This window comes from Fukomys damarensis, unplaced genomic scaffold, assembly GCF_012274545.1.
Source record: "Fukomys damarensis isolate Sample0158 unplaced genomic scaffold, DMR_v1.0_HiC HiC_scaffold_38, whole genome shotgun sequence".
NCBI lineage: Eukaryota > Metazoa > Chordata > Mammalia > Rodentia > Bathyergidae > Fukomys > Fukomys damarensis.
The window spans coordinates 46698105-46717813 of record NW_022900950.1 but is presented as its reverse complement, the minus strand read 5'-3'; positions in this window follow the sequence as shown (position 1 = coordinate 46717813).

Genomic DNA, 19709 nt, shown 5'->3' with positions numbered 1-19709 from the left:
TAGCTATGTTTCAGAATTTACAGTTGAAATTCTCAGTGTTTTACTTTTCTTAAAAAGCTGCAAAATAGGAGTGAGTCTGATTTGCTGGCTCGGTGGCTGTTGTTCTTTATGCCTGAGTATTTTCTCATTGAGCTTGAAGCCTCATCCTTGTGTCTCAATTGGACATTATCCTAGACTTCTCCAACCATCCTAGACCTCTTAACACTTATGAATGGAAACTGTCAATTTGCTTTGGGGATTTCTTTCTAGAAGTTAAGTTTATTTTTGTGGAGGCTGAAACTAGTAACTTCACCACATTTGTGATATGAGTCACATTAGAATAAAAATCTAGAAAGTTGGTGAGTGGTTCCTGCCTAAATTACACAATAATAAGAAATGTGATGTGAATAGCTGTGGATATAGGCACTTAACAGCTACAGCATTTCTCTTAGTCCTTTTCAGTTCAAACTTGGCATGAGATGTTTTTTTTCATGATCTGACACAAAATGTGTTTAAGTGTGTGTGTGTGTGTGTGTGTGTGTGTATGTGTGTGTGTGATTTTGGGGAAATTTGAACAAGAATCTCATGTTGAATCAATCAAGTGTAAATATACCTCCCTTACCCATTTAAGGAAAGCATGCTGACTTTCTATTCTTTCTTTGCTCACAAAATTGAAAATTGGCATAATCTTTAACTTATAATTTGGCAGTATTGCAATTTACTGGCAAGAAAGCAAGCCAAGTTAGATGATTTTTTTTCAGTTTTAGACACTGAACAAACCATGTCGCTGAGCATGCACATTCACTGTTTTCAGCTTGATTTTCAACCACTTTCTTTTCTTTTCTTTTTTTTTTTTTGGTTTTGAGACAGGGTCTCACTATGTAGTTGAGACTGACCCAGAACTCACTGTGTAGCCCAGGTTGGTCTTGAACTCACAGCAATCCTCCTGCCTCAGCCTCCCGAGTGCTGGGATTGCAGGCCTGCGCCACCACGCCTGGCTTAACCACTTTCATTGGCACTGCCAGAATAGTTAAGGCTTCCTGGGGAAGGTTTGTGGTGGCCAGGAAAGGTGTAGGGATCTTTGACTATTCTCTCAATGTTGTCAGTATTAAAATGACTGGCGTTATATATTTTTTGAAATATTGATTGGAGAAATGTGAAATGTGATATAATTATTGTATCCATCTTAATTTTAGATGTGTAAACACAGATGCAGGGCTTGAGTGGTCAATATCAGAAATGTTTATAAGCCTGAGCTTTTTTGCAGGGGTTCTTGGGACATTCATGATGCCCAAGACACAGCAGGAACCTGACAACTCTGAGAATGGACTTTCCCTTTTGAATGCTGTAGGCTTTGAAACTCTCTTCACAATAGGGAGGATTCATGAAGTAATGAAAAGCTGTTTCCTTTTTTAAATGTCCAGGCAGCAGCACAAACATCTGGGAATTTATTTAAATACTGTGGTTCCCTGAATCACCCATTTCCTTAATATACATCTTACATATTTTTCCAAAGGGGATAAATTTCCACTTTGTATTTTTCCCAACTAGCAGTGTTAGGCTCTTTATTTTAGCATTTGGTTTACTTGATATTTAAGTACACAGGATAAATTATGATTTGGGGTTGGCAGTGCATGGAGAATGTTATCAAATGTGAGGAACACAGTAACTTCTGTGTATGGAAAAACTTTCATTATATTTTAGTCTAATTCTTACAAATTAAATAAAAAGTGACTAATAAAGCACCAGTGATTCAAAAATAATTAAGCAACAGTATTTACTCAAAAACTGTCATACTCTTTCTCCTCTTCAGAATTTATTCCTCTTTCCAGCTACAGAAGTTATGAGACTTTCTTCTTTCTTCTTTCCCTCCCTTACCCTGTGAAATCTCAAGTGGTGAAAATGTCTGTGTGTGGTGGAGGGAGGTAGTAGTAGGACAGTGATCAGAACATTCTAGAAGTCAGGATAAGACAAATTACCTTGATTTCTTGGCTTAGAAGATGGTTTATGTTTATTTAGGGATGTGAGACCTGGCCTCATAAAAATTTTGACATATTTAAATATTTCAGTGTGTAATATCAGAAGATGAGACAGTGCAGCATTTGTAGCTTTCTGGATTGTTGTGGCTGCCTCTTTTTTTGTTTTACTTGTTATATTTGTACAAGCACAAATAGGTATGTTTTAAAATGTTTAGGATTGGATTACTTTTGACTAATTAGACTCATCCTATATGACTTGTCAGTTTTATAATTAATTAAAATATGAGACATGTTGAATAGTATGAGTATACAAATATAACCCGTTTGATTTATTTAGTAGGCATTATAGGATATCTCAGTTACTACTGTGAAGTTCAGTGGGTTATAAATAACAATTTTCTAGTTGGGTATGATGGTGCATGCCTATAATCATAGCACTCTGGAAGACTAAAACAGAAAGATTACAGGTTTGAGCCTAGCCGGGGCATCTCATAACTCAGTGACTTATTGATCCTGTTGCAAAATAAAAAAGGGTGAGGGATGCAGCTTAGTATGAAAGCCTTGAGTTCAGTCCCTCATACCTCAAAATGAATGAATGAATGAATACAATTTAAAAATAAATAATTTTTTTTGATTGAGGGTCTTGCTGTGTAGTCCAGGCTAGTGTGGAACTTGAGATTCTCTTCCCACAGTCTCCGGAGTGTGTGTGTCACCACACCTGGCTATAAATAATAATTGCTGCTACACAGTATTAGACATGTTAGCATAGGGATTGGACTTAATGCAAATTTAGTGGTATAACCTGGCTGTTGCCTGTTGAAATATAATCCTATCATTTTGAATGATATTCATTTGTCCTTATCTCATGAAAGTAGGTTGCAGAGGGGGGAGGGAGAAGAAGGAAAGGGGATGCAAAAAGAAATTAAGATGGTTATGTATGTGCACCAGGTCCTTACAAAGGAATGTAAACATTATGTACTGTGAATATGTACTAATAAATTTTTTTATTGAGTTTATTGGTACATTCTAGGTATATAGTACAGTTACATTCATTCCTGGGATTTTGTACCTATTGCATGACAGGTCTTGGCTCTCATTTTTTCCCCTTGTCCCTGCCCTCCCTTCACCCCCTCCTCCCCTCCCCATTTACAAACACTTTAATTCTATTTTTTCATTTTCTCACATTTTTTTCTTTTCCCTTATTCCCCTTCCCCTACCCTTCCCACTTAAAAAAAATTTTTTTTTAAAAAGTAGGTCACAGAATATATTTAAAAATTCTGGCTTTATGAACTGGATATTTATTTGTTTTATTTAAGATTCAACGGTAGTTAAATCTTTACTTTTTAAGAGAAAATAATTATTATTTTTTTTTTTTGGTACCAGGAATCGAACTCGGGTCCTTGCGCTTGCGAGGCTGGCCACCGAACTGCTGAGCTAAATCCCCGGCCCAAATCTTTACTTTCTAAATAAAGATAAATTCTGGATTTTGCCTCCTTCACTTCAAATTTAATAATATTATGAAGTGAGACTGACAGTTGACCTCATTACTTAGATTCTCTCCTTTGTGTCTCTCTCTATTTCAGATGGATTTAACAACTTTTATGTAGATCTGGTGAAAGAAAAGTTGAGGGAGATGAGGGCCCTTGTTTTCTGTAGTTTTGTGTTGCTTGACATGAATGAATACACAGCACACTCTGGTACTCTGCATCTGCCAGTGATTGTTTGCTTGGTACTCAAATAGCTTGGGTTGCCCTGTGAAGAAAAGATAGGCCTTAAATAGGAGAATATGTTGCAACAAGTCCATTGTTTTTGTTTTTTTGGGTTTTTTGTTTTTGGTTTTTTTTTTGAGACAGGGTCTCACTATGTAGTGAGACTGACCTGCAACTCACCGTGTAGCCCAGGCTGGTCTTGAACTCACAGTGATCCTCCTGCCTCAGCCTCCTGAGTGCTGGGATTTCAGGCGTGCGCCACCATACCCAGCTCTAACAAGTTCATTGTTGAGATCCAGTATTGCATTAGGTTTGTTGTTCACAGTCAAAACAAGGTTTTCATTAGCAATGGTGAAAGTGCCTAAAACCTTGTTACATCAAACTTACTTGATTAATGGGAGGGATGAAAATTATGGGTGCTTTTATTGTTTTGAGATATGGTGTGTGTGTGTGTTCATGAAGGGGGTGGGTTTTTAATTTTTTTCATTAAGTTTATTGGTACATTTTAGGTTGGTCCTTATTTTTTCCCCATTCCCCTGCCCTCCCTTCACCTTGAAGGAGATGTTTAGTGAGAGCCAAGAGCCAGGCAGTGTAAAAACAGTTTTGGGTCTGATTCCATTGAGAACAACCCCAAGCTTCTCATCTGATTCTGGTATCTTTAAATATAATTTGGTGCAATATCAAGCTCAATAAAGTACCAGACACTTTATAGCTGCAATAAAAGTGGATCCTTTGCCATAATGCCACATGGTCCAGTCATTTTCATTTGGCTTTTCTTCCTTGGCTTTGGATTACGATTTTTGGTAGGGATGGAAGAAAGCAAAACTGGCAGTTGCCCCAGTGATCTGGATTTTAATTAACTGAGGCCTACCTTTTTTTCCTACTTTTTTGGAGAATTGTGCCTATAGGCATTTTGTATGAAGGATGCACTTCTTAGTAAATAATTATACCTCAGCTTCTTTTTGAACCCAGGAGGGGATATGAAGAGTAATTAGCTATAAGGGGCATACTTGAAAATATGACATTAACCTTCAATCCAAGAAATTTATTAGCATATCAAATAAATGACAAAGTTATGGTTGATGTCTCAATCTCTAGCTATCCTAATAATTAAAGAAAATGAAACCAGATGTTTGCAATTAAGCTTTGAACTGTGTTACAATTAAAGTAAAAATAAAATTTAAGCATTTTGTTTGTTTGGTACCAGAGATCGAACTCTAAGCACCACTGAACTAAATCCCCAGCCCTCAAATTTAAGTGTCTTTTTAAAGCCAATAAAGTCATTTCTTTAGATAAAACTCTCAGAAAGACCAGTGTCATTTTGAGAGTGGAGTCAGGTATTTTGTTGGATTTAAATTCTTGAGTGTTATGTATAAATTTTATCTAATTGCCATTTGCAATGCATTGCTTAAAGTGCTATTTTTGTCATGGTTGGTTTCAGTGATTCTCATCCAAAACATTGAAGCATCATATCATGGAAAAACACTGAATTGGGTGGTTAAATAAATCAGTTCTCATCTCAGTTCTTACATTAAAGGAAATGATTTTTGCTTTTGGAAAAATCATTTTAACTCTGGACCTCAGCTGTGTCAGCAGTGTTGGTCTGCTGAGTAAGGCTGTTTCTTCCATTGAGCATTTTAAGTCTTTATTAAATCGGCACATTATAGAGAGCTAAATACATACTCATTTGTAGAAATGTAATCTCTTAAGCTTCAGGGCAACACTGCCTTGCATATAAGAGTGACTGTTGGGCTGAGGATGTAGCTCAGTGGAGAGAGCTTGCCTAGTATGGGTGAAGCCCTAAATTCAATCCCTGTCCCTGTGGGAGGTATAGGAGAGTGAATGTTCATATCAGAAGCTTTAAATTCTAATAGAAAAAACAAATTTCATTAGCTTATTATATATTATATTATAATTTATAAAAACCTGTGTGTTTTAAGAATACTACTTGCTTTTATGTTATACTAGTAATCTATGTGCATTTCAGAAAAGTTTTAAAATTTAGAAAAAAGAAAAAAATAACCTTAATTTCACCACTCAGAACTAACCAGTAATATTTTGATATATTTCCTTTCCTTCTGGTTTTCTATATTTCTCTTTTATGCCATATACAGTTTAATTTTACAAAGTTGGAATATTATTTGTACTTTTTTGCACTATTTTTTTCACTTGAGAAAACATTGTGGTTTAATTTCTGTATCCTTATTCTGAAACATAATTTTTTAAAGCTGATCTTTTTTCCTGAACTTCAGATTTTGTGGCTTTGGAGATCAGTTGTGGTTATTGCTATATGCTTTTTCTTAGGAAAGAAGGCTTACAAATAGATGATGTTTTGAAATATAGCCAACACCATTTTCCTATAACTCCCAACTGTGGATATTCAGTTTATGGCAATGAAATGTAATGACAACTAGTCACAAAGGTGCTAAGGTCATGGTACATTGGGGAGCAGGTACAGTCCTAAGCCAGAATGTTTGCATTTGATTCCTACCCTTGTGTGAATTAATATCTTGAATTACTCTGGACAAGTAATGTAGGTTCTGACTGTATATCTATCTTTTTTTTCTTTTTTTCTTCTGGTACTAGGGATTAAACTCAGGACATTGTGCTTGCATGACAGTCACGGTGCCACTGAGCTAAATCTCCAGCTGTATATCCATCTTGTGAATAGCAGTATAACTGGACAGTTCACTACAGGTTCCTAACACTTCGTGATCATAAAACAACTAGATGAAAGAATGCCTGATTACTGTGTTCAGTTTATGCTGTACAGACAGGCCTTTTATTCCTTTTCATCTAAGTTTCTCCAGCTACAGAAAAATGTTGGTACCAATACGATCTGATTCAGATTCTGTACCTTTTTTTTTCTTCATTAATTCATCAAATATTTATTGCAGAGGCTGTGTACCACTTAAATGTACAGCCATAGGAATTTGAGAAGTTAGGCTGGGAGCCCACCCTATGTCTGGCATCTTTGGATTCTATGTTGTAATACAAATCTTCCTGTCAAGACCTTCAACCGTGGCTCCACAGTGGGAAGTAAACACTCATCTGTGTAATCATTGCTGCCTGAACTATCTTTTACTACATGATGGTTTGATGAGGAACAAAAACAAAAATTTTAATATTAACAGTCTTCCTCACTGATCTTGATTATTAAATTTCATTATGATGCTCAGGCCTTATATCATTTGTTTTATAGGCACAGCAATTTGTTTTTAAACTTGATTTTAGCCAGAAGGCCAAGAAGCAATAGCAATTTGTTTTTGATAAGTGATTCTAAATACCTTTTCAACCAGTGGATAAAACAACTCTGCACAAGGATGGTAAATTAAAGACATATTCAAAATTCATACACAATTTAGGAATATATGGAGGGACATGTATGTAACTGTTAAGGCACTCTGCCTTGGTTCTTAAGAGTAGAATTTAACATGCAGTTGAGAAATACAAAGTTGAACATACAGAGAGGGAAAAAATATGCCATAAAAAAAGGCCTGAGGCAGAATCGTAGTGCTTGAGAGACTGTGAAATACCTTAGTTTGTTTCATTTTTAATTTTGTACAAATTGTCTAACTAGCTTTTTCCTCTCTCAATTCTGTAATATTCAACAATAAAAAGTTTATATATATATATATATATATATATATATATCTGTATGCATTTATTGTTGGGCTCTTTTCTCTTTCTTTTTCTTTTTTTCTGGGTACTGGGGATCGAACTCAGGACCTTGTGCTTGTGAGGCAGGTGGCAGCACCACTGAGCTAAAACCCCAGCCCTGTTGGATTCTTATTTAATAAAATTTGAAAAAAATTTGAGAAAACTGTTGGTGTACTATGTATGGCACATTTTTTCTTTTTTTGGTACTGGGGATCAAACTCGGGTCCTTGTGTTTGCGAGGCAGGCACTGGAGCCATTAAGCTAAGTCCCCAGCCCTATGGCACATTTTTTTTTTTGAGGCATGGGAACCCAGGTTGCTGTTAAATACCTTCCCATTTTCAGGACTTTGTGTCACCCAGGATTTAGGTCAAAACTGTATGTGTCAGACCAAGGAGTAATCATCTCAGGAATAATTATGCTTTATTACTTGATGAAAGATTGGAATAGAATCAGACCATGTGTCTTGACGTGTGATTTTAATATTTGTATTCAGCATTTATTAGCTTATGGTTTACTGGAGATTTGCATTCTTCTGTGTCAGCTAGTATTACATGTTTTATTGCAGTCTAATGTTATATGCCTTCCCAGATCACATTTCACTTTCAGTAGTCTAATGCCAAGACATAAATTAGTTGAAGAAGAGAATACAAAGAGAAGAATAAAACAGATCAAAAGATTAGAAAAATCCAATTTATGCAGAAATGTTAAAGGAGTTAGGACTATTAAATGTGGGAAATAGACACTTGGCAGGTGGCTTAGTAAAACTTTTCAAGTTTATGATGGGTTATGGTATGGAGACTGGTAACCAGCTGTACTTCTAACTGCTGAGAAGAGAACAAAGGGAAATTATCTTTAACTTCAGCGGGGGGAGCAATGTTGGACATAGAGAAAAATTTCCTGATGGTGATGTTTGTTAAATATTGGAACAGATTACTGTGGAATCTCTTTTTCTGTAGCTCGTTGGAAATAAGTCAAGAACTGATATGGAAGGAATAATTTAGATACTAGATGGAGACTTGCCTAGGGCACTGGAGAATCAACCAGATGACCTGTGGAAGACCTTTGTTGGTCCTTCGAGTGTAAGCTAAGCCAATTGGACCACAGCCTGACAAAGTATGGAGAAGTGCCAGTCTAGTTCATGCCTCTGATTGTTTCAGTAGAGGCTGAGCCAACCTTGCCACAGGCTCTGTTTTCATGGTATCTAATTGTTATTTGGTGCAAGTAATGATGGGGAAGGGGTGGGACAGAGATGAATACTACAACTTTATTACAAGCTAAAACATAAAACGGGCCCTCAACTGTGGTTTGAGTGTGTCCCTCAAAGTTCATGTATTGGAAATTTAATCCTCAATGCAACAGTGTTTGGAACTGAGACCCAATAAGAGGTGAATGGTTTAATGTTGATATTGCCTGAATAAGCTAGTTTTTGTGAGAGTGGATTTATTATAAAGGCAAGATCGATTCTGTAAATTTTTCCCTCTTACATATTGTATCTTAACCTTTCTGCATACTGTCATGGAATGATATTGTCCAAGGATACAAGCTCCTCACCAGATACTGAGCCCTCAACCATGGACTTCCCAGCTTCTATAACTGTAAAAAAGAAACTTTTTTTTTTGTATTACAGAATACTAGCCTCTGGTATTCTATAATAGCAACAAAAAAGGGACTGAGACACCCTCATTTAAAGAATTATTGGTGAATAAGAGTAAAGTCAATGAAGTGTGAAGGGTCTTTATACTTATTTTTAACCCCCCAGCATTTTTTCTCTGTACTTTACTTTCTATGTTTTCATGAAAATTGTTTATTTTTTTGAGTTTTTAAGATACAGAAATATGTGTGTACAGTATACTTTAAAAATGGAAAAATGTATTTCATTCTTACTAATAAATTAATAAGATCTGTGGGATTTCTAACTTGGATGGAATCTTAAAGATATCATTTTGTTTAACACAGTGGATAAGTTTTTCTATCCTTTTTGTTTCTTTGTTGTTTTTTTTAATTGCTGTTTGTTTGTTTTTGGTACCAGGAATAGAACTCAGGACCTTGTGTTTCTGGGGCAGGCAGTGGAACCACTGAGCTAAATACTTGGCTAGTTTTTCTATCCTTAATAATCCCAAAATTGTATTGCCATGACAGTAATAAATTATTGTGAATACTGCCATGAGCATTTAAGCATAATTATATTAACAAAATAACTCCATGCAATATTTTTGTCAAATGGTGTGTTATCGCAATATTTTTCATTGAATAGAAATTTTGTTTTTTTAGAACTTTATGATTTAAACATAGCCTAAGAAACAAACAGATTTTTTTCAGTTTTTATTTTTGAGGATTAAGGAGTTTTTAAATTGTGACTTAAACCCCCCACATTATTAAATTTATTATTTCAATGGTTGAATTTACCATGTAACCATTTTAAGTGCACCATTCAGCAGTGTTAAGAATATTCACAGCGTTTGTTTTGCAGTAAGTCTGTAGAACATTTTCATTATGCAGAACTGAAATTCTATACTCACTAAACACTTATTCTCTCCTTATCCCTCCACCCCTGTCCTTGGCAACCACCTTTATACTTTCTGTTTCTATTGACTACTTAAATACTTAATTTATAGAGAGAGTCATACAGTATTTGTCCTTTTTAGATTGGCTTACTTTGCTTAGAATAAAATCCTTGAGGTTCCTCCATCTTGAAGAATTGACAGGATTTATTTATATTTTTATTTTTGGTGTACTAAGGATTGAACCCAGGGGCTTTGCACTAGGCTATATCACCAGCCATTTTAAAAAAAATAGTCTTCACTAAGTTATTAAGTTGCCCAAGCTGAAATCCCAAGGATTTGTTTAAAGGCTGCATAATATTTCAGCATTTCTCTTTGTCTGTCAAATGAATGTTTCAGTTGCTTCTATCTCTTGACTATTATGAGCAATTTTGCAATGAACATAGGAGTGTAGAATACTCTTCAACATACTAATTTCAATAGTATAATTGCTGGATCATATTATAATTCTGTATTTTTTTGAGGAACACCATACAGTTTTCCATAATAGTTGGGCCACGTTACATTCTCACCAACAAAGCAAAAAGTTTCGATTTCTCGCCATCCTTCCTAACAATTTTTATTTTCTGTTCTCATCATAGCAATCTTCTTAATGAGCATGAGGTGGTAGCTTATTATGGTTTAAATTTGTATTTCTCTTATAGTCTGTGATGTTGAAAATCTTTTTATACAGTTGCTACCCATTTGTGTGTATTCTTAGGAGAAATGTCTATTCAGAATCTGTTATAGATTGTATCTAGTGTCCCCTCAAAGCCTCATGCTTAGGTGGAACTTTTGTGAATGCCTGGATCATGGTGTGTGCTGGATCATGAGTGTGTGATACTGGATTAGTCCACTGATTGGTTTAGCACAGTTCTGGTTGTGGGTGATGGAATTACTGAAGAGGGAAGACCCACCTTGGGTGTGGATGGCACTGTCTAATGGTCTTACAGTCTGGATGGAATAAAAAGAAAAATAGAAGGAAGGCTGTGGCCTTTTTCTGCTACACCATTAACAGTTTCTCCTCTGAAATACCCCTTTGCCATGTCTCCCTGGCTTGGAGCTAGGGAACTGTGTGCTGAAACCTCTACAGACTGAACCAAAATAAACCTTTCCTTCTTTAACTTGTGGGTGTTGGGTGTTTTGTCCCAGCCATGAGAGTGTAACCAAGACAAGTTCTTTGTTCATTTTTGAATTGGATTATTTTTGTTATTGTTATTTAGTATTACACATTCTTTCTATAGTGTGGATATTAGCCTCTTATCAGATATATAGTTTCCAAATAGTTTCTCTCATTCTGTGATTGTTTCCTTTGATACACAAAAATTTTAAATAATTTTCTTACCTTAAGTGCTAGGAAATTTGAATAGTGGCTAATAAAATATTCTTGGTTACTCAAAACATAATTATTGTGGTAAAAACCACAAAAAATAATCGATTCAACATTAATCATTGATTGCAAAAATATACACAAACATACATACACTAAATCAATGTAAACCTTGTGTTCCTGAAAGGTTAAGATGAAAGATTATTCACTTCAGTTTTTAGGCTAGATTTTTTTGTTCAACTATTTTAAAGAGGTCTGAGGTTAAGACAGCATTTTAACTTTCTGATAATATTCTACGGAAATGTTATTTTATTTTTTATTTATTATTATGATTTTTTTTTTTGGTACTGGGGATAGAACTCTTGACCTTGCACTTGCGAGGTAGGCACGGTGCCACTGAACTAAAAATCCGTGGCCCTTCTACAGAAATATTATTACAGAAAATGAAGCAATCTTTTACTGTGCATCATACCAATGAACATGGTATATTCTTGTTTCCTTTAATGTTCCATTCACAAAGATTCATAAAGAAGCAACTGCAGTGAGGATGTGCTTTGGCAACTAAGCAGGGAACTTGTGCACAGTCTCCCACCTCACTGTTTCTAACCTTGAAATACTAATGTAAAACTCAGAATTTTACCTTTTCATTTCCCAGTAGAGGTTTGATCCTATTCATTTTAACTTGGTGAACATGCGAAAATTTCCGGGGTTAGTCTGATATTCTTGGGACTTCTTAAGTTTTCTTAGTTTTTGCAAGATACTCAAGTCTATACCACCTGGTTTAATAGTAGACTGATTAGTTTTTTTGTGTGTTTTGTTTTGTTTTTGTCTAAAGAATATAATAAATGGAGAAGGAAGGGTGAGAAACCAGAGAGAGCTTGGAGCATCTGGCACAGATAACAAGTCTTTTTGGCTTCACTAACAGTGGCAGTTTGAAGCTGGGTTTGGTCAATAGTCTGTACATATCCTCTTTTTAATAAAAAAGATCATGCATTACAGAATATTTTCCTCAGTTTAAAAATTTCTCCTAATAGGCCGTCCTTATTCCTTAAAACAATTTTTGAAAAGAACACAGCTAGAATGTTGGTTACCTTTGTAGGTCTGTAGAACAGTTAGATGTATGTGTACATGAACACTTGTTCTTAAAACTGCCATGTAATCCAGAGAGCTTGCGTGTTCAGAACTCAAAGTTGGCCTAATAAAAGACACCAGACTACAGTGCTTGCTTTGTTTGTTCTATTTGACTGAAGCAAATGTCCTGAAGTTTCGTTTTCAATTTTTATCGTAAAAACTGTGAAAGCGAGGTGTTTGCTTACTCTTGGGATTTGTTTCTCTCCGGAAGACCTGAAGGAAAAATTTTATATGGATTTAAGAAAGCTGCTGTTTTATGATACACAGTACAATGTAGAAAATGTACAATAATCCACTGAGTAAAGGACAACATAAAAATTAAAAAGATTCCAAATGTTCAACAGGTCTCACGATAGAAATCCTGGCTTTAAAGGAATTGCTCTACTCATTTAAAATGAGAAGCAAGAGAATGTTTCTTTCTAGAAGGTAAAAGATCTGATGGTATTGTGCATTTCTGTCTAATCAATCATATTGAGCTAGCTATTTTTGTATTCACATTCACAAGATTCATAGGATAGTTTTTTGCATAAATTCTGGTATATTATTCTGTGATATGGTTTCTATATCTATCTTTATGATGCATTTACTATTGATTATACTAATAATGGAAGAATAAGAAAATATCTATAGATTATAGTAGAGCTATTGATATGCACTTAATACTCTGGCTAAGATATAAATCAGGGAAAGCCACGTATAGTTTTGCCTTGAAAGCAAGATATGCCTTCCATACCCATTTCAGATTGAAAACTGTCTTATAGAACTAAGAGGATAGGGAGGATGCAAGGGAAATTATTTAAAGGAGAAAGAATGATAAATGGAGTTAAAAGCAACTGTTAAAGGACCAGAGTTTCAACACAAATGACAGGTAAGTTATATGAAAGTGGTGTGTGATATGTTTACTGCTATTAGTTTTTAGCCTTTGCAGTCTTTGGGGACTTTGCTGGCCCAGATTTCTGGTTTAGTAGAGTACATTCAGCTGCATTGTGCACTTGAGTTCTATGGAACTGTTGTGCTGTCCCTATTTACCTCATCCTTGTGGGCAAACATCTGCTTTTGTGTCTTAGAACTGCAGCTGGATTTCTAGAATTCTGTGGCTGTCTGGTATTTTCTTCTGCATATTAATATGATTACATTGTATGAAGGATTCTCTTTTTCCCTTAAAAATAAGTATACCCCCTTAATATTTTACATAGTTTTACATAGTTTTATTATAAAATGGTCAAGCTTTAGAAAAATAGATTGACAACAATGACAAAAACACTAGAAATTTACTGCTGGTAAATGATAACATATGGGTGATCATCTTTACAGATGTCTCTTGATGATTTTATATATGTATATATATATATATAATATACACATATATGAATATATAAGTAAATATACACATATCTTCATCTAAATGAGCTAATACTATACAAAGTATTTTGTATCTTTTTATACCAATAATTATAGATCTACTTTATTATTTTAATGGATGCATTATGTATATTTTATATAGAAAACAACCTGTTACCATGTAGGTCTTCAACCAATAGTTGTTGAGTGAATACTCAGTAATTTAATCAATATCCTGTTAGGGAACCTGGTTGATGTTTGAGTCTTTACTTATAAGCCACATTGCAGTGAATATCATTTTACACTTTTTTTCACATGAACAGTGATCCATTTAAGGAAAACCTTTTAAAAAGCTGAGTCAAAAAATAGAAATATTTAATAATTGGATAGTGATAAAATTTCTCAGTTGCTAAGTTTATGCCTAAGTCATATACATTTATATTATCATCGACAGTACACAAACATGTTTGTATCTTGTTTCTACACATTGTTTTTTTTTTTGGTACCGGGGATTGAACTCAGGTCCTTGCACTTGCAAGGCAGGCCACCGAACCGCTGAGCTAAATCCCCAGCCGTACACATTCTTTAAAACGTTGTTGTCCCCAGTGTTTTCGAATTTACTATTCTATTTCAGTTTTTTTTTTTTTTTTTTTTTTTTTTTTGTCGTACTGGGGATTGAATCCAGGGAGCACTGAGCTATATCCTAGCTCTGTTTAACTTTTTATTTTGAGACAGTTTCACATAGTTGTCCCAATGAGACTCAAACTTGTGATCCTTCTGCTTTAACTTCCCATGTATCTGGGATTACAGGTGTGCATTCCTATAGCTGGTGTAGAATTTGCCTTTCTGATAGAAAGATTACTTACTGGTAAGCAAGGTTGGGCATTTCTATGTATTTATCAGTCACTATATAATTTCTTTATGCATTGCTTGCTCTTTGATACTGTTATGGTTTGGGTCTAGATGTCCCCCCAAGCCCATGTGGTCATAGGCTTGATCTAGAGTGTGTGAAGCCAGAATTGAGTCATGGTGCAATGCTAGGCTCAAGGGCACCGGGATTAAGGATGTGAGTGCTATCTGCCCTAAGTAGTCTGGATAAGATAAAAGGGCAGGGAGACACTGTTAACTCACTTGTTACCTTTGCTGCCTTCTGTGTGCGCCATATTGTTTCTGTTCTGCTTGTTTGCCATCCCAGCCTAGGAGCCAGCAGATTATGGACTGAAATTTCTATGAACTAAGCCAAATAAACCCCTTCCCCTCTAACTTTGGGTGTTGGGTATTTTATCTCAGCAGTGACAGAAAAGTAACTAGCACAGATAGTTTTCTTTTGAAACACCAGAGCCTGTTTTACCTAATTAAGTAATTTAATTTTATAGTATTAAAACATATTCCCAAATAGGAAACAATTTCTTTTTTGGTTTTTTGAGACAGGGTCTCACTATATAGTTGAGACTGACCTGGAACTCATTGTGTAGCCCAGGCTGGTCTTGAATGCAGAGAGATCCTCCTGCCTCAGCCTCCTGAGTGCTGGGATTACAGGTGTGCACCACCATGCCTGGCAGGAAACAATTTTTTTGTGGCAGTCAAATCAAAGGTCTAGGGCATGCTAGTCAAGTGTGTCAGCTCCACACCAGCCCAAAATACTTGTTTGAGTTGTATAAGAATAAGTGAACATATGGACCCATTGTCTTTGTCAGAAAGAGCAAAAAGAAAATTGTAAATTTTGTTTCTTTCTGTTGTGTCTTTTTGTATGAGGACCACCACTAAAGTTAATATATTTATTAAAAAGAGAATAGTCACTTGGAACAAAGATTGAGTTCAACATCTGGATTCCAAAAAGTGGGAAAATCAGTTTATTGTTCATATATATTGAAATGATGCACTTCATTTTCAACTAGTAAATATATTGTTCACCTATTCTGTTTTAGCTTCATGAAGCTACAGAAATCCTCCCTCCACTGTGTGTACAATATTTGACCAGAGAGAAAGGCAGTGATAACCTCACACTTAGGGATGGGACCATCACTTACTTAGTGAGCCTATTTTCTTTGCAGACTCAAGTATTACTGTTCAGCTTGCTGCTGAATTCCCAAAATGAATAATCATTTTTATATGGATCATACTAATACAGGAGCTCTAGTGGTCTTCCTCAGAGTGATTGAAGAATTAACATTTAAAAGCAATAGATCCCATACTTCTCTGTGATATGATTCTTTTAGTTCTCTTGGAAAGATACCCAGCAGAGGGATGGCTGGGTCAAATGGAACCTCCAGTCCCAGCTCTTTGAGGTATCTCCATATTGATTTCCATAGTGGTTGCACCAGTCTGCACTCCCACCAACAATGGAGAAGGGTTCCTTTCTCCCCACAACCCCGCCAATATTTGTTATTGTGTGATTTCTTGATAGCAGCCATTCTTTGTGGGGTGAGGTGGAATCTCAGTGTTGTTTTCATCTGCATCTCTCGAATGACCAGTGATGTGGAACATTTTTTCAAGTATTTTCTTGCTGCTTTTACTTCTTTGAGAAATGTCTGTTCATTTCGGATGCCCATTTTTGAATCGGGTCTTTATATTGGGGGGGACTGATTGTTTTGAGTTCTTTATATATCCTTGATAATAGTCCTTTATCTGAGGAACAGCTGGTAAAAAGTTTTTCCATCAACCAAAGTAGGGGAATCCCCCCAAAACACCAAAATGCCACAAAACAGACCTCAGTTTTTTGGTAATACTAAAGTGATCTGACCACCAGCACAGAGGTTTTATGAGCTTCAGGGTCAGACCACTGTGCAGTGGGAAAGCATTTTGGTCAGTCCTTTGGCCTCATCTTGAAAAAAGTCCTCCTGGACAAGTACTTTCAAGGCTAGGGTGATAAAACGCCTAAAGGAAAGAGTGCCTTGTTTCTATTCAAGTGGTTGGATTAGTCACAGGGATACTTAATCCACACACGTAGTAGAATCCTTCAGCCAGTTTCCTTGTTTTCATCAGAGCATTTTGTACTCATTTAAAGGAAAAACGAACAAGTGAATGCAAACCATGTGAGACTTGTCCAGTTAAAACAATTTCATTTTCTTGATTCTAAATAATGTAGACCTTTGGATACTTTTAAAAAATATAACTTTTATATTTTTAAAACAATGGCAAAATATATAAAACAAACCCTTTTAAATATTTTTAAAGGTACAGTTCAGTGGTATTAAGTACATTTACATGGTTGTATAATCATTATCACCATCCATCTGTGAAACTCTTTTCATCTTGAAAAACTGAAACTCTGTACCCTTTAAACACTAACTTCCCACCCTCCCTCCCAGCTCCTCACAACCACCATTTGTTCTACTTTGAGGAGAGACTTTTTGAGGGATAGTACGTCTCTTTCTTTCAAAAAATAAGGCAAAAAAAGAAAATCCTTGAGTCAGGAGTAGTTTTAGGTACATTCCTGCCTGAACACACAGTTGGACAGTCATAATTATGTATCTTTCTGCAAAGAATTTTGAGTTATTTCTACATAATATTTAAAAAATCACATATTAGTGCTGGAGGTTCTTGCTTCTCTTATCCCCCTAACTTTTTGAAGCCATAAGAATATCTTATTAAGGATTATGCAAAATAACCTCCTACAAATCCTGATATTATTACACTGCCCAAAAAACTTCAAAGCATCAGGAGATTTTTTTTTTTTTTTTTACTAAACCAGATTCAGCTGGCTACCCCACTTGGCTACAGAGTACTAAAGAAGAGACTGAACTTGATCCTGCTGCCCTTGCATACACAACACTCCCATTGACTCTGGTGAAGACTTAAGTGCATGAAAGGATTCCAGGATCAAAAGGTTAGCTCTACAGGGAGCTGTGTCTGGCTTAAGTAATCCTTTTTTTTTTCCTATTGACAGTGAAAACATTTTATAGTTTTTTTTCCAAGTTTTTCCAAAACAAGCTACTTGTGAAAAAGTGAAAAATCATCTAATTGAACTATATCCAGAGAAGACCATGGCAGAAAATAGCAGGAAGGAAAACACTTCCAAGTCACAGTGATATTGGTCAAATTAATTATGCTTTGACATACCAGCTGAGGGAAAATTTCAGTATGAAAGTTGGTTGGGTTATGAAGCAGAATGTGGGATAAACTAAAACACAAGCATTTTTATTGTTGTGTTCTAATTAATTATGCTGGTAGAGTTATACAGTTTTCATATTTTATGAAATTTATAAATAAAAATGTATGTTATATCTAAATGGACAGAAGCTTAACTACTATTAACTCATTGTTTGGAAAATAAATGCCTTAAAACATTTCAAAAAGGAATTATCTTAAGTGGGAGGATTGACATCAGAGTAGTAATAGCATTTTTTTTGTGTTTTTGGCACTGGGGATTGAACTTGGGCCCTGTGCTTGCGAGGCAGGTGGCGGAACCACTGAGCTAAATCCCCGACCCAGGTAATAGCATTTTTGAGGAAAGTGAGATATTATTCTACATGTGAATTTTCTACATTAGAGATTGTTAACAGATCTAAGGATTTGCTCTATCAAATCGAATGCTTACTTTATGCTAAATGTTAATGTAATGGTTTTATAAAACATCAATCAAACACGTGTCTAAGGAAGTGAAGTTAATTTAATAAAACAGGACACCACCATTGTGTCTAGAGTATTTTGTATCTGCAAATCACTTCTCAGGAGTAAATTTGTATCAAGAATTTGCTCTAGCTTCACATGGAATGTGAAAATTTTGATTGGCGATTGGCTTCTGTGATCTACCTTCTGGTTATCCTAATATATGTGCTAGGGCAGGGTTGCCATATTGAACAAACTTAAAAATCAGAAAACTTATTTAGTGTTATTATCCTCTTGGTCATAAGCATCCTCTATTGTATGAGCAAGGGAAAGTCTGGGGAGGAGCTCGTCTAAATAGTTCTTTTGCATTTTCATATAATTGGGCTTGACAGTTTTCTGCCATTGCATAACTCCACTTGATGGTGTTCATGTTTTTATTTAAGGGCCATTGAATTGTACTAGAAATTGTATACTCTGTTCTTGAAATCCCCTATTACTGAGAGTAACAATATACTGCAAAACAAAAATTCTTCATGCAGTTAAAGCCTGTGGTGTGTGTGTGTGTGTGTGTGTGTGTGTGTGTGTGTGTGAGAGAGAGAGAGAGAGAGAGAGAGAGAGAGACAGAGACAGAGAGTCTTGTTTAGGAAACAAACAGTCCATAGAGAAGAAGGCTCATGAAAGGAGTGAAAGTATCTCCACACACTCCTTGTTTTCTAGATCTATTCTGATCTGGTGAAAATATTAAACCATCTACCTTATATAGTATTGGATAGATCATTTATTCAGCTTCTGAAAGGTACCAGGTTAATGGTCATAGAGAAAGATTTGGAGCAGAGAGGGTCCAAACTTTTCCAGCTAGGATGTGCCCATAGGCCCATAAATATTAGGTATTTCTTTTTTCAGTGTGGGTTTTCTTGGGAATTTTTAGATATTTCTTGGTTATGGTGGTTAAATACCTTGCTGAAATGGATTTAGGAAAGACCTGGGGCAATTACTGGTTTAAGGACAATTGTTGGGCCAGAGATTTAGCTTTGTGGCACTGTGCCTGCCTTGCAAGTGCAAGATCCTCAGTTCAATCCCTGGTACAGGAAAGAACAATTGTTCAGTGGGCACTCAGAAGAGGTGGCACTAGCAGTGGTTTCTCTCTGGCTCCCAAATTGCTCTTCTAACCAATTAACATTAAAACCTGAAATTCCTCCAGTTGGTTTCACTCTGGCCATTGTTTCCAGAAGGAATAGGAAGAATAATAGGAGGCATTGTTTCCAAAGCTACTACGATGAAAATATGTTCCTGTGGAACATTAGGACATTAGTTTAGGTGTTTGTCAGACTAATCAATCAGTAATCTATGAAACTAAGAAAGAATGATCCTGGCATAATAAGGCAATAGTCTTTATTTGTTAACAGAGAAACATGTTAGAGAAAGAATGGTTCTGAGAATATAACAGTATCTGTGGAAGGTAGGTTACCCATGAAGCATGGAATCTGGC